Source organism: Artemia sp. Qi Xiang Cuo, chromosome 21, assembly GCF_049724085.1.
Source record: "Artemia sp. Qi Xiang Cuo chromosome 21, ASM4972408v1, whole genome shotgun sequence".
Lineage (NCBI taxonomy): Eukaryota > Metazoa > Arthropoda > Branchiopoda > Anostraca > Artemiidae > Artemia > Artemia sp. Qi Xiang Cuo.
Window position 1 is genome coordinate 39,444,529 of NC_142814.1, and position 20,949 is coordinate 39,465,477.

Sequence of the window (20,949 nt, forward strand, 5' to 3'; positions counted from 1 at the left end):
TCCCAGCTTTTTACAGTAGCCTTGCTAATCCAACTACTCCCTGATGAAAAAAGAAGAAAATGTACAATCACTAGGAGAAATATTCTTGCATGCTTACTGATATTGGCATTCTTTGTTTTCTCTAATGTGTATTTACTTTAAACGAAAGCGTGAGAAAAGTAACTTGGGAGTTTAACCAGGGATTTGGTTCAATCCCAACTTCCGAGGCCTTGCCTCCATAATTCAATTGAAGGGTTCAATAGGTTAAAAATGCAATATTTGGAAAACTAAGTAATATGTATAGAAAAAAAAGTTCAATCATGTCATAAAACATAACATAAATATTTTTAGCGTAACAAAAAAGTAGTTTCCACATGACACTAAATTGGTGTTAGACACTGCTAGATGACATTTTTTTTATATTATTATTGCAGAATGGATGACGAGCTATAGTTATTTTGGCTACATTTTATTTTGATAGTGTGATTTCTTTATTTTTTGTCTCTAAGCGATTTGGCTCAATATTGGTTCCACTAGGAAGTGTTGAAATCAAGCTTTTTGGTTTTATCCAAAATAGTGTGATTTCTTTGTTTTTTGTCTCTTAGCAATTTTGCTCAATATTGGTTCCACTAGGAAGTGTTGAAATCAAGCTTTTTGGTTTTATCTCGACTTTGTTTACTGCTCAAAAGCAGAATATAAGACGAGTCGAAGCCAACCAATGAAATTCATTCTTATTTGAAGTGCCTAGGCATGTTGGGTTTTATGTCTTTCCGAATGAAAAAAAACGACAACAGGTTTTATGTTTTTCAAGAAACGCGTTTTTCCTCTGATTAGAATTTATTACTTTTAGTAGACAAGAGGAAAAGATAATACACTCATTACGAAGGTGAGGAAGAATACAAAATTCGTAAAAAGAAGTTTGGTTAGTTTATTCACTGATATTAGCGGTTTTAGTTGGATAACGACGAGAGAATCTTTTTTATCAGAAACTTACCATGTCTCCTCTGAATCTTAAAAATTTTCAATGCCCTATGAAGAAATTTTCTTTATAGCCTACTAAATGGCAAACAGAAAGCAACAAAATTGTTCTACTTCTGTTTTCTCGGATTTTGCAATAGCATAAAATATATTTTCAAAAAAAGAATACAAATATCATCAAGGAAACATAATGTACTGGTCCCACAAAGGCTTTAAAGCTTAAAATTGAGGAGGGAATATGAATACTAATCAAATTCCAGGCAGGAATTGTTGATTTTTTGGTCCCAGAATTTATTATGAGATTCTTAAAGTTTTGCCCTGTAGCACAACTTTGGGCTTGAGGGTATAGAAGGGTGAAGTTATCAAAATTGAAAGATTTTAATTAGCTAGAAGCTCTAAAATAGTAGAATATTTTTACTTCTAACACTACTAATAACTCACCGCAGCACCTAGCCGGCTGAGGCCAACACAGCTACTCACTCTCTTCCTCCATCCCAATCTATTCAAAGCCACCCTCTTTACACCGTCCCAGAAAATTCCCATTTCATCTAAATCTTTCTTTATGACATCCTCCCACTCCAGACGAGGACGACCTGCTTTTCGTTTAGCCCTAGATGGTTTTCAGAAAAGGACAATCTGTCATCTGCAGAACGTGCCCTAGCCATCTCAACCTTTCTTTTATTATAGCCCTAGAAAGCGGGTTTGAACTACATTTTTCGTACAGAAAATAGTAGAATACAAAATAAAAATATACAAATTGATGTTATGCAATTTTCTCGCAAAATAATAGTGTTATTCTCTAGGCTCTTGTCGTGTTTTTTTTCCAAGTTTTTACATGTTTTATCATGGTTTAGACAGTGGTGGATCCAGGGGGAGGGTGAGGCCCCCCCCTAACGTAGTCTAAAATAGTGTAATTTACTTAATTAACGCAATTTTGCGTTAATTAAACTTGCTCCTAACGCAAGTTTATCGGATCAACCTATTCCCCGCCCCCCTAAAAAAATTAATTCCTGGATCCGCCCTTGGGTTTAGACCACTACTAGTGAATCAAAGAAAAAGCTAGAATAAAAAAAGATGAAAGGGAATTACTAAGGATCAATGAAAACGGACAAATGACTTTATTGTGTAAAATATTAACCCAGAACGTTGAAATGAGTTTCTTGATCAATTGGATAAAAATAATCTTTATTATAAATAAGTCTCCAGATGTCACTTAAAAATCTCTTTCTTGCCTTTATAATCCCAGTGCCAGGAAGTTCCAAAACTACATAATCATTAATGCAGAACTAAAGAGAATAAGAATTGAGAAATTACTAAAAATAATTTTTTTTTAATGAAATAACTACTTTTATGTTGACCATAGTCTTCTGGTTAACATAGGAGCCTCCCAAACCTTGAAAAATTTGGGGCGTTTTCTTGAGTACCTAGGCAAATTTGAGAAGCTCATAGCAAATTTTCAAGAAAAAAACGCAAACAAATTATAATAGAACAAATTCGATCATCCTTCAAAAGAACTATGCAGTATACTTATTGCAAAATTCGGTATATACTTTGAAGGCCGTACCCAGGATTTTTTTGAGGGGTTTTAGTAAAAAAAAAAGATTTCAGGGTAGGGGGGCTTATAAAAAAAATCAAAAAAACGCATACAAAGTTTATTTCCATTTTTGTTACGTTTTTACGAGTCAGACAAATATTTCGGCGGCGGGGGGTTCAGCCCCTCCCCCCCTCTGGGTACGGCCTTGTATACTGCAGCCATCCTGAATATTACGAAAAAAAGACTTGAAAGTAGGTGTTGTTAAAGCTTAGGTCTCATCAAAGAAGTAAGGCCAGTGGATGACTCGAAATAGGGCTAAACAAACTTGACTAATATTGATAGTGAGCTTTGCCAAACAGTAGTAAAGACATGAACTCTGATACCTGGAATTATCCACGAAACTGGGAACCCGGATGTCAGTCAGCGAAACGTATTCAAATTTTATTGTGGTACCGCTCTAGTGGGACACCCGTGTTGAATTATACTAGAGAAGAGCGTCGAAAGTCAGAATATCAAGCAATTCTATGGCAGAGGAAGAAAATATTACAATAAAAAATTTTATCTCTATTCTCTTGTGTAAAAGTTTTGGATGTAGTTATTGTGTTATGTTCCAAAGTTTGTTAAGACCACTCATGTTAGTGATAATTGTGACTAGTTAATGAATGACGGATTCAGAACGGGTGAAGGACCCTTTAAAGCTATGAATAAAAATTTTGGAGTAATTAACACTTGTTTTTATTGCAGGAGGAGGGAGGGTCAGGAAACATCCTAGATTTCCTGTATTGCCTTTCTCTGCTGCTTCTAAAATTGCAAATTATCTTTCAGGGTGGGAGTCAATAATTTTTTTTTCTTTGAAAGAATCCTGACGCCTCACAGCGTCCATTTTTAGGTTCACATATTCAAAATTTTTTCATGAAGTTTTTCTTTGAATAGAATTTTTCATTTCTATTCAATTTGAATAGAATATTCACCCTTTAACCTTCCTTCCACGTGAGAAATATAGATGGGGTAAAGTGTTCAAAATATGTTCCGAAGAATTGAAATGCAGAATAAATAGATCATTTTCCTAAAAAAGTGTCAAAGAAAAGTAAAGGGTAATAGTAAAACTAAAAGGGAAAAGAAAAATATTGCGGAACATACATTTCGAGAAATGCATTGTTTAACAAAGAAATTGCATTGCACTGTTACACTGCATGCAATAAATATGCATTAAAATAAAGTCAAACTTAAAAACAACTTTGCCAATTCTCATTAACATTGCGTCTCGAAGCATACCTCTCTGGGTGGGACTGAAGCTTTTGCTGGCAGATTAGTATACAAGCTATTTAATAGTCAAGGTAGATGTAGATTTTTTCTATATTTAAAATTTTGGCCAAAGGGGTGTTGAGATTGGCGGTAAAACACAAGGAATATTTGTTTTAATCTCTTTCATTTTGTATCCGTGTATGGAGAGCTGTCTGAGTCGCGGAATAAATATTTTGGACGAGGGGTAAGAAGTGAATTGAGTGGATATATGAAAGTAACGTCTGCGCTATTAATCAGTTGTGTAAGTTTTTTCTTTCTTGTGGCTAAAAATGTCAATATGCCATTTTTAAGAGCTCTTCCTAGGGGAGGTAGTGACCGGGATAATTGTCTCGGCCATTGTGGCTTGGGGGGGGGGGGGGGGGTCGTGGCGGGAAAATTGCCCACTTTGATCTACTTCTTCAGTTTGACTCGTTTTTTTTTATATTTAAGTCGAGAGAGGGCACTGTAATTAGTTTTTTCCCGAGTACCACCAACTCAAGGAACGGCTCTGTGCTCGTATTTAAAATCTAGAAGACAAGAATGTTAGGTCTCCCGAAGAAGTCCTCAAATACCAGGGAGCAGAGGTACATCTCACCAAAAATATTCCTTGAATTTGCCAAAGGCATAATGTATCAGCCCATCCCCATACTCCCGACAAAGGGGTGCAAGCACACTGGAGGACACCAGGAGGTGGGGGGGTATCTGCCGAGCTATCCTCATCATGTGACGCCAAGTATACCTTATCACACAGTGGCACGCAATTTGTATATGGATGAACTTGAATCTATGCCGATCAATCTCATCTGAATCTGGCCATCTATGGCTTGAATCTGGATGGTCATCAAGGTTGCCACAACGGCCAGTTCCTAAAGTGAAGCAATTGCCCAAATTTTCGTATCGCAGTTTGCGCTGCGACACGTGGATGGTTCGTTTAAGTTTTCTATTAAATTTTATGTTAACTTTTTAATCTAAAAGGATAAAGATGTATTCTGAGTTGATCATAGTGCTGAATGGGAAAATGTACACGCGCACATATATCCCGTACTTTAACGTATTTAGATTGTTGTCATGTATAAAAAACGTTATGACATATATTTTGATGTGAGGCACATTATGTAATTGCACTTTACAAGTCTATATTTTTAATTTGGTTATATAAGAGAAAAAGTGATACATTTAATGTAGCACGAGCTACAGTGCTACAAATGATGAGATAGTGCTAAAATAGTACTTTCGTACTACAGGTGGCATCCCTGATGGCTGTTGAATAATAGCAACATTTTAGCTACTTTTGTCTTATAGCCACCACAATCAAAATCTTATATCACGAACATGAGACACTAACCGGTTTTCATGGTCTTTATACCAGACAATATTAGCTTCGGCTTGGTGGGAAACTACATTGTAATTATATTTTAATTAAATATTTAGTTGGTATTATGGTTAGGTTAGTTTAGGTTACCTATATGATATAATGCGGTCTGAGCGGCCCCCCTCAGTGGCAGATCCAAAAGGGGGCGAGGCGGCGCGCGCCCCCCTAACGTAGTCTGTAGTAGTGTAATTTACTTAAATAACGTAAGTTTGCGATAATTAAACTTGGTCCTAACGCAAGTTTATCACATCGACCTATTTTGCCCCCCCCCCCCTAAAAAAAATCCTGGACCCCTGACCCCCCTTCCCTAATTCTTTGGTGTAGTTTCCAAGATTTTGTTTATAAAGTATTATATTTTCATCATATTTTGTTTTATTTCATTAGCATTAACCAAACTTCACTTCTCGACATAACTTGAGTGTGGTGGCTATAAGACACACACATTTTCTTTTTACCTCGAAGAATTAAAATTATTAGGCCAAAGTAAAAGAACTGAGGTAAAATATTACCCCGTGATGGAACGATGTAAAAAAAAAGCGGAAACTGGCGCTTATGTCAACAGAAAAAAGACTACCAACGTCATCTAGTATTTAATGACACCAATTATTTATTTCAGTGTAATAATAAGAATAATTAATTTAATTACTGTAATTGGCAAAAATTAGGTGAAACTATGGAACTGATCTCAGTTCCATAGAGAAAAATAATTATTGAGGTTGATAAAATTGATAAAATTGAGGTTAATGCTAGATAGGGTCGATAGTTGTCGTTTTTTTTTATGTTGGCGCTAGCACTAGTTTCCACTCTTGCGGTTAACCAGACTCATTGAACTAGCGGCTAATCAGGCACTTGAAATACCTGGCACTAAGAATTTAAGAACAAAAAAACACGGCGGAGATAAATCTTAACTGATCAATGAGGGTCTTAAACTTCTTTGTAAATAAAAATGACCAAAAAAGTGAGTTTATAAATGTTTATTTCGTATAATAAAATATAAATACACTGAACAAAGTCGCGTTATGAATCAACTGGTATATAGGACTAGTAAAATTATTAGTTTGCATGATCGAGCGTTTCAGAAGCAAAGTCTATTAAGGCCATTTTCCCATCAAAGTCCTGGGTAGAATTGAATATTTGCTAGTTTCTAAGGGTTTTGAAAAACAAACGACACAATACAAGCCAAGGTCACAATACCAAAAACCAAGGCCACAATACACAAACCAAGTGCCCAATACTTTAGCCATCAAATGTTAGATAAATTTTTATAGAGGGCAATTTTACCAAAAACCATCGAAGGGGGACCCATCTCCCCAAACTTGTGTACATCTCAGAACGCCACGTGTGCTTTAGACTTCCACCACACTTGGCAATCACCGCCTCGTGATTGTGGTTTCGAAAGTGGACACCCTCTCCAAGACCGTACTAAAGCGCACATATAAAAAATTTTGACATTTAGTATGGATTAAAAAATCCATACTAAACAATCTTGGATATTTTTTATCATATAATTGCTATAAAGAATCAAAACCTCATTATATTTTCACTTTTAAGTTTTTTCCAGGGTTGGTTTTATGGACTTAATCTTCTTGGTTTCAGAGTGGCTCTACCAACATTCTTTATGCACGATACAAAATTGTAGCAATAAATATTAGGTTATATAGTAGCTGGTGTCTAAGGTTATGTAAGGTAAAAAAAATGCATAGACGATTCTCCTACTTCATTGCAGGAGAAGGAGAATTTTAAGGAGACAAATTTTGAAAAGCCGTTGAATCACAAACTTTTGTGCCCCTGATTCTCTCTTTTTGTGCATACACATCAGTGCAAAGTAATAAAGATGAATTCATTGTACTGAAAGTAACGTATGAATTGGTGACACCATAGAGAGACAGAGAGTTAAAAACCTTTCATTGTTTGTACTAGCTTAATGTAACAGGAACCAATCAGGTTTTAAAAGCAGGAGTTATTTGTCTCTCTGGAGATAAGGAGCACTGTGATTGGTTTGCGAAAATACGTCACAAAAAGAAACCAATAGAATAAAAGCACAATGTTTAACACCGAAATGTAGTGCAGTAACCTTTCTTTTCAGTCGGGCAGCATTCTGTTACGCGTAAACACTGCTTGGAGCATAAGATGTTCGTATCATATGGCCAGGTTTAAATGGTGAATGGTGGCTAGAATCATTTCTTGGTTCGTTCGACGATGGTGTTCTCCGAGGAAGTCGGTCCGAATATGCCAGAGCTAAATTTGCTGCAGTTTGGCTTGATGGGACTGGGAATGCGCCGTTTATGATTCCTACAAATTGAAAAAAAATGACTGAATTGCAAAAGGAAGAGGTCGTACATGGCTACGTGTCTCCATATGTGCACACTGGCTTAAAACTTAGAGTGGTGGAATTAGAGAATTTTTCTCAGCAGGGAGAGGGTGGAGAAGAATGAAAAAATACAGTGGAGGACTTTACAAGTCTTTGGGGAGGGTCGAACTCCCCTGTGTGCAGGTATGCTTGTACATGCATTAATTATTTTGAAAAGGAAAGTAATTAATTAATTTGTTTGAAACCCGATTCTAGCAGCACAAGAAAAAGCGAAGTATTGAGAAAAAAATCACTAATTTAAGATACGACAAAAAGAATATATTTGGACAAGATACAGTTTTATCATTCAATCTTCAAGGAGGAATGTCAAAAGCATTTAGAAGAACACGAATGTAAGAACACGCTTTTTCATAGACCATTTTCTAATCTAGGTACAAACAAAACAGGTCCATCGACGTGCGAACCATTTTTTGGTCCATTTGCTTGATCCATTCGCTTAGACGTTTTAAAACGTTTAAGCATTCATTCGACATTTCTTAAGAAGAATCATCATGTTCTATGCTGTCGAGAGAAAAGATCTTCATAATTTGTAGTTAGTTATGTATAGCTTTTAAACAATGATGTTGATTGATCCATTAGATAGTTGAAAAATAACTGATACGCATGGAATTTAATTCATAAATTTGCAACATTTTACGATTTTCTTGTTCGTTTTCTTATCAAAGAGGGATAACCGACTTTTTACCACCTGGTGTTCATCATAGAGCACCACATGTGCCGCAAAGTCTCCCTCACAGGTGAAAAAGCACACATAGCACTTAGCGCAGTTCCGCCACGTTTGGCACACTTTCACCCCGCTTGACGCGCGCCTCCAGGTGCACGTGATTTTTGAAAATTGGTGACGCTCCGCCTATCGAACGCATGAATATATACATTCCAAAAGCTAGTAATAGACTTAGCATAAGTCTACCTAACCAAAAATTTTTGCAGTACTTTCAAAAGCCTAAATAAGTTTTAAAAATTTTCAATACTGTTGAGGATGAAACAGGCAGTATTCTTCCTACTTCTATTGCTGCTTTAGAATCATGCAGCTTACTAACAGCCTGTACTGGAGGCAATGAGCCATTGTGGCCTGAATGTTGAGCAATTCTGATGAATCTGTCCATACCAATAATAAACAAATAAAATTTCAGAATAGGGATATGTCCTTTTACTAGACAGTGAAAATAGATACAAAAAGGAAGGATCTTTTGACCAGATTACCTACGTCGTGTATATGGATACGATCTGACCAATCAAGTATATAGCTATATATTCCAGAACATTTCCTTTGCAATTGGAAGAAGAAGAAGATTGTGCCACCATCATTAGAAATTCAACTTACATTTAGGCAATATTAAAGAAGAAAAGTTTTCAAATCAAGACTTCGAATGAACCCTGATAATAAACTCTCTTAGACAAATCTAGATAATGATCCGAAAACCCAAAACCCGAACCCGAAAGAAATTACCGAAAAGAAATAACCCGAAAGAAATTATTTTGTTCTGTATAAATAATGTTTGTTTTAAGTGTTACACTTTAGTTTATCTGCTGGTGACGATCACCAGTGTAAGTCGTCAAAAAATCCAGATTATTTGTATCGGTTTTCACTGTCTAATAAAAGGACATTTCCGTATTTTGAACTTTTATTTGTTCGTCATGGAAAGACAGTGTGGCCTTAGAAAAAATAAATTCTAATAACAGCAGCTTGGAGAAAGGTTACACAATGGAGAAACAAAGTTTTCTTGAAAACAATTTTGTGACTCAGAAGGTTTTGCTCATTTCGCTCATTTGAATATTTATTGTAATCCCCAAAACAAGTTTTATGAAGTTACAGCTAATTATCTCTCCAGAAGTTAAATTTCATTGTCTGTCTAGAATCCTCGTTCAACACTGCAGTTATAAAAAGGGCTATTTTTCAGTCCAAAAACAAGGAGTGTCATGATTGGCCATGAATGGCCACGTATTGGCCTTCCGAATACTTGGAAACAACAAACTAATGAAATAAAAACACATCCTAAGACAAAGGTACTGCACTGTAATCTCCATTTTTTCTCTTTGCTTCGATGTTAGGATTTCCTGCTTTTAGTAATCATTTCATTTCATTCCTCATCATTTCACTCTTTTTGATGACACAAATTTAGTTCTCAGTGCAGAAGGTTTGTTGTAGTAATTTGTAGGCCGTAAACGTAAAGACTCAGAGCCATCGATACAGTCAATAATTAATCCTGCCAATGAAAGGCCATAATCGATGCCATCAATAAGAGCTCCAGGTAAGTGGCTTTGATATTTTCTCGAGCTTTTTGTTATAATAAACTTATTGGAGCATATATTAAATTAAACAAAATAAGTAAAATAGGCTAAGGAAACCAAAGCTGATTATCTACTTGAAAGCCCTTGCAAAAAGCTCATGTGCAATTGAATATTTGATTTAGTTGTCTACATAGCTTCCTTTTTGTTTTGATTCAGAAAAGGAGGCTTTTTTTAATTGTTTTTCTTTGCTGCTTTTATTCCAGTTCCAAGTTTTGGCTTTTTTTAATTGTCCTTTTTTACACACTCTTGTTTTCTTTAGTATTTATTTTTTTTTGGTTGCATTGTTTTGTTGCTTTTCCATTTTTTAATGATTTTTCTTTTTTATAGTTTCTCAACTTTTAATTTTCTTTATTTTTATCTACTTTTCACTTATTTTTGGACTGAAGAAGTTAGTCTTTGATTTGAATTCCCCTAATTTATTGACAGTATGAAAATTTTTGTTCTTTTTTTTCGCGTTTCCTTTGTCAAAGTACCAAGAATAATCAAAATAAATTTTGATTTTCTGAGCTAGTTAGGTTGAGAGTTATACATCCATCTATATCTTAATTGATTAGGAAAAAATGGGAACTCAATTTTAAATTTAAAAAAACATACCTGGTGGTAGCGGCGACCAAGTTTAAAAAAAGAAAGTTTGGTGGAAAAGTTAGCAAAAATAAACATCCAATAGCACCAAAGAGCTTAAGAAAGCGATGATCTCGATTGAAGTTGGAATTTTTTTTGAAAATCAAGATATTGTTAGTTTTGCTGATTTAATTTCAGGGTTTAACGTGGCAATACTGACAAAAATGTGTCTATGATCTATAAAATTCATAATTTTGAAACAACCTAACCGAAATCTTAGAAAAATGAAACTCAGAGAGGAGAGAAAGTAACAAAATGAAAAATTAAATAAAAAAGGGGGAAAAAACGAGGATTTTGTCAGCCAGTGGCGAATCATGAAGATGAAAAAATATAAGCAAATATTTCGACAAGGACCTCCGCCAAGTCGTCCTCAGTGCTAAACAAAAAAGAAAAAAAAACACGAAAATCTAACCTTCCGAAGTTTACCCTACAAAGACAGAACAGACACCCTTTTTGATTTTATTTTTCATTTTGTTACTTTCTCTCCTCTCTGAGTTTCATTTGTCATGTATAGCCAGTGTGGTCTAAGAATGTTTTTAAATCTTAGAAAATCAGGTATGAATAGACGTAAGATGGTTCCAAGGGGTTAAAACATGGTTTTACTATGATATTCTAGCTACTTTTAAAATACTGACTTGTAAAAAAAATTTACATCAAATTCAGTGTAATTTTCTTGAAGAAGTCGCCCAAAAATAATATGATCTAAATCTTATCCATCTTAAGTATTTCTTTATTTATATTTTATTATTTTGATAATAATCAACATATCCTGACTATTATTATCCTGATTATAATCAAAAAGTAATTAAAATAGGTTCCTTTTTACTGATGAAGGATTTTGTGGTTGCTAAGATTTTTTTTTTCGACAATCTAGCCATGGCCAAACGAAAATTAGAACACCTTGTTGACAGATTTGTTGCAGTAGAAGACAAGTTCTTATATAGAACTCAAGTTGGCCCATCGCCAATTAGTCACGGTGAGTAGTTTTTGCATGAAGGAGGAAAAGTAAAATCTAGATTTTTAATTAATTTTTTATTGCGTGGTGACGATGTAATTGTGGCTTTCAGAAATTATCACTCTTGCTACTACTATTGACACGTCTCATTACAGCACCAAGCCACCTGAGGCTAACTGAGCTATACACACTCCTCAAACTATATTCACGACCTCCCACTTTACTGCTTCAAATGAAGTTCCTTTTTCATTTTAATGTTTTTATTAACTCTTCCGATTACATTCGATGGTGTTCTAGTTTTCGTCAAAAGATTGTCGGCTAGATTGTCAAAAAAAAAAAAATCTTAGCAACCACAAAATCCTTCATCAGTAAAAAGGAACCTATTTTAATTACTTGTTGATTATAATCAGGATAATAATAGTAATGCAACCAATGCAACCAAAAGGAATAAATACTGAAGAAAACAAGAGTGTGTAAAAAAGGACAATTAAAAAAAGCCAAACTTGGAACTGAAATAAAAGCAGCAAAGAAAAACAATTAAAAAAAGCCTCCTTTTCTGAATCAAAACAAAAAGGAAGCTGGATAGACAACTAAATCAAATATTCAATTGCAGATGAGCTTTTTGCAAGGACTTTCAAGCAGATAATCAGCTTTGGTTTCCTTAGCCTATTTTACTTATTTTGTTTAATTTAATATATGCTCCAATAAGTTTATTATAACAAAAAGCTCGAGAAAATATCAAAGCCACTTACCTGGAGCTCTTATTGATGGCATCGATTATGGCCTTTCATTGGCAGGATTAATTATTGACGGTATCGATGGCTCTGAGTCTTTACGTCTACGGCCTACAAATTACTACAACAAACCTTCTGCACTGAGAACTAAATTTGTGTCATCAAAAAGAGTGAAATGATGAGGAATGAGATGAAATAATTACTAAAAGCAGGAAATCCTAACATCGAAGCAAAGAGAAAAAATGGAGATTACAGTGCATTACCTTTGTCTTAGAATGTGCTTTTATTTCATTAGTTTGTTATTTCCACATATTCGGAAGGCCAATACGTGGCCAATCATGGCCAGTCATGACACTCCTTGTTTTTGGACTGAAAAATAGCCCTTTTTATAACTGCAGTGGTGAACGAGGATTCTAGACAGACAATGAAATTTAACTTCTGGAGAGATAATTAGCTGTAACTTCATAAAACTTGTTTTGGGGATTACAAGAAATATTCAAGTGAGCGAAATGAGCAAAACCTTCTGAGTCACAAAATTGTTTTCGAGAAAACTCTGTTTCTCCATCGTGTAACCTTTCTCCAAGCTGCTGTTATTAGAATTTATTTTTTCTAAGGCCACACTGTCTTTCCATGACGAACAAATAAAAGTTCAAAATACGGATATGTCCTTTTATTAGACGGTGAAAACAGATACAAATAATCTGGATTTTTTGACGACTTACACTGGTGATCGTCACCAGCAGATAAACTAAAGTGTAACACTTAAAACAAACATTATTTATACAGAACAAAATAATTTCTTTCGGGTTATTTCTTTTCGGTAATTTCTTTCGGGTTCGGGTTTCGGGTTTTCGGTTCATTATCTAGATTTGTCTAAGAGAGTTTATTATCAGGGTTCATTCGAAGTCTTGATTTGAAAACTTTTCTTCTTTAATATTGCCTAAATGTAAGTTTAACTTCTAATGATGGTGGCACAATCTTCTTCTTCTTCCAATTGCAAAGGAAATGTTGTTGAATTTATAGTTATATACTTGATTGGTCAGATCGTATCCATATACACGACGTAGGTAAACTGGTCAAAATATCCTTCTTTTTTGTATCTATTTTCACGGTCTAATAAAAGGACATATCCCTATTCTGAAATTTTATTCGTTTATTATTGGTATGAACAGATTCATCAGAATTGCTCAACATTCAGGCCACAATGGCTCATTGCCTCCAGTACAGGCTGTTAGTAAGCTGCATGAATCTAAAGCAGCAATAGAAGTAGGAAATTCTACCAAGAATACTGCCTGTTTTATCCTCAACAGTATTGAAAATTTTAAAACTTATTTAGGCTTTTGAAAGTAATGCAAAAATTTTGGTTAGGTAGACTTATGCTAAGTCTATTACTTGCTTTTGGAATGTATATATTCATGCGTTCGATAGGCGGAGCGTCACCAATTTTTAAAAATCACGTGCACCTGGAGGCACGCGTCAAGCGGGGTGAAAGTGTGCCAAACATGGCGGAACTGCACTAAGTGCTACGTGTGCTTTTTCACCTGTGAGGGAGACTTTGCGGCACATGTGGTGCTCTATGATGAACACCAGGGGGTAAAAAGTCGGTTATCCCTCTTTGATAAGAAAACGAACAAGAAAATCGTAAAATGTTGCAAATTTATGAATTAAATTCCATGCGTATCAGTTATTTTTCAACTATCTAATGGATCAATCAACATCATTGTTTAAAAGCTATACATAACTAACTGCAAATTATGAAGATCTTTTCTCTCGACAGCATAGAACATGATGATTCTTCTTAAGAAATGTCGAATGAATGCGTAAAACGTTTTAAAACGTCTAAGCAAATGGATCAAGCCTGAGGCCTACCGCATCAAAAAATGGTTCGCACGTCGATGGACCTGTTTTGTTCGTACCTAGATTAGAAAATGGTCTATGAAAAAGCGTGTTCTTCGATTCGTTTTCTTCTAAATGCTTTTGACATTCCTCCTTGGAGATTGAATGATAAAACTGTATCTTGTCCAAATATATTCTTTTCGTCGTATCTTAAATTAGTGATTTTTTTCACAATACTTCGCTTTTTCTTGTGCTGCAAGAATCGGGTTTAAAACAAATTAATTAATTACTTTCCTTTTCAAAATAATTAATGCATGTACAAGCTTACCTGCACACAGGGGGAGTTCGACCCTCCCCAAAGACTTGTAAAGTCTTCCACTGTATTTTTTATTCTTCTCCACTCTCTCCCCGCTGGGAAAAATTCTCTAATTCCACCACTCTAGGTTTTAAGCCAGTGTGCACATATGGAGACACGTAGCCATGTACGACCTCTTCCTTTTGCAATTCAGTCATTTTTTTTTTCAATTTGTAGGAATCATAAACGGCGCATTCCCAGTCCCATCAAGCCAAACTGCAGCAAATTTAGCTCTGGCATATTCGGACCGACTTCCTCGGAGAACACCATCGTCGAACGAACCAAGAAATGATTCTAGCCACCATTCACCATTTAAACCTGGCCATATGATACGAACATCTTATGCTCCAAGCAGTGTTTACGCGTAACAGAAGGCTGCCCGACTGAAAAAGAAAGGTTACTGCGCTACATTTCGGTGTTAAACATTGTGCTTTTATTGTATTGGTTTCTTTTTGTGACGTATTTTTGCAAACCAATCACAGTGCTCCTTATCTCCAGAGAGACAAATAACTCCTGCTTTTAAAACCTGATTGGTTCCTGTTACATTAAGCTAGTACAAACAATGAAAGGTTTTTAACTCTCTATTTCTCTATGGTGTCACGAATTCATACGTTACTTTCAGTACAATGAATTCATCTTTATTACTTTGCACTGATGTGTATGCACAAAAAGAGAGAATGAGGGGCACAAAAGTTTGTGATACAACGGCTTTTCAAAATTTGTCTCCTTAAAATTCTCCTTCTCCTGCAATGAAGTAGGAGAATCGTCTATGCATTTTTTTTTACCTTACATAACCTTAGACGCCAGCTACTATATAACCTAATATTTATTGCTACAATTTTGTATCGTGCATAAAGAATGTTGGTAGAGCCACTCTGAAACCAAGAAGATTAAGTCCATAAAACCAACCCTGGAAAAAACTTAAAAGTGAAAATATAATGAGGTTTTGATTCTTTATAGCAATTATATGATGAAAAATGTCCAAGATTGTTTAGTATGGATTTTTTAATCCATACTTAATGTCAAGATTTTTCATATGTGCGCTTTAGTATAGTCTTGGAGAGGGTGTCGACGTTCGAAACCACAATCACGAGGCGGTGATTGCCAAGTGTGGTGGAAGTCTACAGCGCACGTGGCGTTCTGAGATGTACACAAGTTGGGGGAGATGAGTCCCCCTTCGATGGTCTTGGTAAAATTACCCTCTATCAAAATTTATCTAACATTTGATGGCTAAAGTATTGGGCACTTGGTTTGTGTATTGTGGCCTTGGTTTGTAGTCTTGTGACCTTGGCTTGTATTGTGTCGTTTGTCTTTCAAAACCCTTAGAAACTAGCAAATATTCAATTCTACCCAGGACTTTGATGTGAAAATGGTCTTAATAGACTTTGCTTCTGAAACGCTCGTCCATGGAAACTAATAATTTTACTAGTCCTATATACCAGTTGATTCATAATGCGACTTTGTTCAGTGTATTTATATTTTATTATACGAAATAAACATTTATAAACTCACTTTTTGGTCATTTTATTTACAAAGAAGTTTAAAACCCTCATTGATCAGTTTAGATTTATCTCCGCCGTGTTCTTTTTTTTATTCTTAAATTCTTAGTTTCAGGTATTTCAAGTGCCTGATTAGCGGCTAGTTCAATGAGTCTGGTTAACAGCAAGAGTGGAAACTAGTTCTAGTGCCAACATAAAAAAAACGGCAACTATCAACCCTATCTAGCATGCGGCGACACTTGGCATTTTATCAACCTCCATAATTATTTTTCGCTAAGGAACTGAGATCAGATACTTACTATTGCCCTAATTTTTGCCAATTACGCTAATTAAATTAATTATTCTTATTATTACACTGAAATAAATACTAGGTGTCATCAAATGCTAGATGACGTTGGTAGTCTTTTTTTCTGTTGACAAAAGCACCAGTTTCCGCTTTTTTGTTACATCGTTCCATCACGGGGTAATACTTTACCTCATTTCTTTTTCTGTGGCCTGATAATTTCAATTCTTCGACGTAAAAAGAAAATGTGTGTGTCTTATAGCCACCACACTCAAGTTCTGTCGAGAAGTGAAGTTAGGTTAATGCTAATTAAATAAAACAAAAATGATGAAAATATAACACTTTATCAACAAAATTAAGGAAACTACAACAAAGAATTACGGGAAGGGGGCAGCCCAGACCGCATTATATTAAATAGGTAACCTAAACTAAGCCAACCAAAATACCAACTAAATCTTTAATTAAAATATAGCTATAATGTAGTTATTCACGAAGCCGAAGTTAATATTGTCTGGTATAAAGACCATGAAAACCGGTTATTGGCTCATGTTCGCGACACAAGATCTTGAGTGTGGTGGTTATAAGACAAAAATACCGAAAATGTTGTTATTATTCAATAACCATCAGGGATGCCACCTGTAGTACAAAAGTGCTATTTTAGCACTATTTCATCATTTGTAGCACTGTAGCTCGTGCTACATTGAATGTATCACTTTTTCTCTTGTATAACCAAATTAAAAATATAGACTTATAAAGTGCAATTACATAATGTGTCTCACATCAAAATATACGTCAAAACATTTTTTATGCATGACAACAATCTAAATACGTTTAAATAAGGGATATGTGTGTCCCTGTACATTTTCCCATTCGGAACTATGATCTACTCAGGATACATTTTTATCCTTTTAGATTAAAAAGATGACATAAAATTTAATCTAAGAACACTTAAACGAACCATCCACGTGTCGCAGCGCAAGCTGCGATACGCGCAAAAAAAATTCACTGTGTAGCACGCAAATTTGGGCAATTGCTGCAATTTAGGAACTGGCCGTTGTGACAACCATGATGACCATCCAGATTCAAGCCATAGATTGTCAGATTCAGGTGAGATTCATTGGCATAGATTCAGGTTCATCCATATACAAATTGCGTGCAACTGTGTGATAAGGTTACTGGGCGTCATATGATGAGGATAGCTCGGGAGATACCCCTCTCCTGGTGTCCTACTGCGTGCTTGCCCCCCTTTGTCGGGAGTATGGGGATGGGCTGGAACATTATGCCAAACATTGGCAAATTCAAGGAATATTTTTGGGGGGATGTACCTCAGCTCCCTGGCATTTGAGGACTTCTTCGGGAACCTAACATTCTTGTCTTCTAGATTTTGAATACGAACACAGAGCCGTTCCTTGAGTTGATGGTACCCAGGGAAAAACTAATTGCAGTGCCCTCTCCCGACTCAAATATAATAAGAAAAACGAATCAAACTGAAGAAAAAGATCAAAATGGGCAATTTTCCAGCCACGAACCCCCCCCCCCGCTATGCCAGAGTGGCCGAGACAATTACCCTGGTCACCACCTCCCCTAGGAAGAGCTTTTAAAAATGGCATATTGACATTTCTAGCCACAAGAAAAAAAAACTTACACAACTGATTAATAGCACAGACGTTCCTTTCAGACATCCATTCAATTAACCAATATTCTCTCCCTACCCCTCGTCCAAAATATTCATTCTGCAACTTAGACAGCTCTCCATACACGGATACAAAATGAAAGAGATTAAAATCTTTCTTGTGTTTTTTTTACCGTCAATCTCAACACCCTTTCAGCCAAAATTTTAAATATAGAAAAAATCTACATCTACATTGACTATAAAATAGTTTGTTTACTAATCTGCCAGCGAAAGTTTCAGTCCCACTCAGAGGGGTATGCTTTGAGACGCTATGTTAATGCGAATTGGCAAAGTTGTTTTTAAGTTTGACTTTATTTTAATGCATATTTATTGCATGCAGTGTAACAGTGCAATTCAATTTCTTTGTTAAACAATGCATTTCTCGAAATGCATGTTCCGCAATATTTTTTTTTTTCACTTTTAGTTTTACTATTACCCTTTGCTTTTCTTTGACACTCTTTTCCAAAAATTATCTTATTGTAACTGCATGTTAATTCTTCAGAACATATTTTGAATACTTACTCCATCTATATTTCTCACGTGGCCTCCCACCCTGAAAGATAATTTGCAATTTTAGAAGCAGCAGAGAAAGGCAAAACAGGAAACCTCAAAAATTGGAGATTTCCTCCCCTCCCCTTGGAGATTTCTTAACCCTCCCCTTTTCCTGCAATAAAAACAAGTGTTGATTACTCCAAAATTGTTATTCATAGCTATAAAGGGTCCCTCGCCCGTTCTGAATCCATCATTCATTAACTAGTCACAGTTATCACAAACATGGGTGGTCTGAACAAACTTTGGAACATAGCACAATAATTATAACCAAAACTTTACAAAAGAGAATAGAGATAAAAAAAAATTCCATTGTAATATTTGCTTCCTCCCCATATAATTGCTTGGTATTCTGAGTTTCGATGTTCTTTTTTAGTATAATTCAACACGGGTGTCCCACTAGAGCGGTACCACAATAAAATTTGAATACGTTTTGCTGACTGACATTCTCAGTTTCATGGATAATTCCAGGTATCAGAGTTCATGTCTTTACTACTGTTTGGCAAAGCTCAATATCAATATTAGTCAAGTTTGTTAAGCCCTACTTTGAGTCACCCAATGGTCTTACTTCTTTGATGAGACCTAACTTTCAACAACGCCTACTTTCAAGTCTTTTTTTTCGTAATATTCAGGATGGCTGCAGTATACAAGGCCGTACCCAGAAGGGGGGTTAGAGGGGTTTGAACCTCCGCCCCCGAAATGTTTGTCTGACTCATAAAAAATGGAGACTAGTAAGCGGAGTAAAAAAAAATAGAAGAAAAATACACTCATAAACAAGTACAAAATACTTACACTAACTTACAATTGCATTACAAGACGAGTTAGAGGTGATTCAGCAAGAAACTGCATGCTTCGGCGGCAAGCTCTTGCTTCTACCTCCCCAATTTTAGTTACTGGGTCAATTATTCCATAACGGCTGCTAATATAACTATTTGAAAACCACAAGGGCAAACGTAACAAAAATTTTGCCAGCTTATAATAACGGGTACGCAGCTGTCGTTTTTGCGTAACTTTTAGTAGCTCCCAAAGTGGTGATATATCATAGGCAGTGCAATAGCACCGCCTAAGTAAAGAACAATGTTGGCATAATATATTATTTATTTTTTTGTTTTTTTTTCATACCAGGGCAGTTCGTATCGAAGGAGTTGTCATAGAAACTTGGAAAAGGGCTCATTCGATTGGAAATTGGAACAACTAGTGCCCTTTTTAATAGTCGAAAGTAATTGGAAGGCAACTAACACCCCTTCCACGACCACCATTTCCCCAAACACATCCAATCAAAATTTTGAGATAGCCATTTTGTTCAACCTAACAAAAACTAAACGTGAGTTATTCACATACGCAAAAACTGGATTTGGACTGAAAAATGTCTGGACCACTGATGGAAACGTTATGGTTAAAGCCCACAAGTTATCATTTTGAAAAAATATCTTGATACTTCGATCGGGGGTATTTAAAACTAAGAAAGTGCGTTGATAATAATATCCATGGGTGTAATTAATTTGTAACATTGTTGCTTTTCTACCTTAGTGTTATCATTTCTTTTTCCTCTTTCTCCTTTCTTACTCTCGTTCTACTTCTTATCCTGCTTATGCTTTTCCTGTTCTATTTCTTGCTTATGCCTCTTTTCTTGTTGTGATCGACGGTCGGATTTCTCAGACTCAAAAAAGGGGGGAGAGGATGAACAGAAATTTTTTTCACGAGAGGGCTGCCCGTCTTCGGCGGTACAAGTCATCATCAGCTGACATCATCACGAAATACTACAAACACCGTGACATTTCTTATGTTATTTCTGCTCTCTGCACTTATTATTGCGTATATGTGGTGAAAATAAAAAACATCGTTGATATTGACAATGAATAATTTTTCACTCTTAATTGAATAACCCATTCTGTATACTACATGTTTTCATCGTACAGGATGCGATAGAGATTCAGCTGCTGATCCCACAATATACGGGATGAATGCCTCGTGCTGATCATATGCAAAAGCACAGGAATATCTTAATAAAATACTGCCTGCAATTTCTACAAACGATAAGTTTATAATTTTCTGCCATTATTTTCAAGGAATTAAACAAAAATGGGATGATATTCTTAAATTCACTACTGAAAAGTAAAATCCTTTTAGTTTAGTTGGTTTAACTGAAACTTGGCTGTCTTCTCAGTATGACATGTCGCCATACTGTTTGGCCGGTTTTGACGCCAAACATCGTCCACAGCATGTAATAAAGTGCTCCGATGGTATTACGTTATTTGTAAATTACTCGATCTTGTACACTCGCCGAAATGAATTAGAATCAATTTTTAGTCTTGTGGTCGAAATGAGTAGCTTTTTAAAATCTATAGAAGTATACCTTAACTGAAAGTTCTGCACAAGATAGTTATCGGTACTTTTTTATAAGTAATCGCTCTGTACAAGTGACAGTTCATGTTAGAACTGTGGGACACTAATGTATGATATTAATTGAGTAGGTTGAGGTCAAAATACATGTCTTATTGGTGACATTAACATCAACTTGCTGACGACTGACGGTGACGCCAACTCACGTTCGTTCCTTTATACAACCATATCATCTGGTCTTCTCCCCACTGTATTCTTTCACACACGGTATTGTACAGCTAGAAATACTGCA

The 20,949-nt window shown here is 35.6% G+C and overlaps 1 long non-coding RNA gene across 1 annotated transcript; it reads left to right on the forward strand.

Moving 5' to 3' along the window:
* The first annotated feature begins 11,307 nt into the window (after positions 1-11,307).
* Positions 11,308-15,288, forward strand: LOC148939536 (uncharacterized). The gene is made up of 2 exons (XR_016143530.1): positions 11,308-11,407; positions 14,489-15,288. It is a non-coding gene; the product is annotated as an uncharacterized LOC148939536 (long non-coding RNA).
* Positions 15,289-20,949: the final 5,661 nt, after the last annotated feature.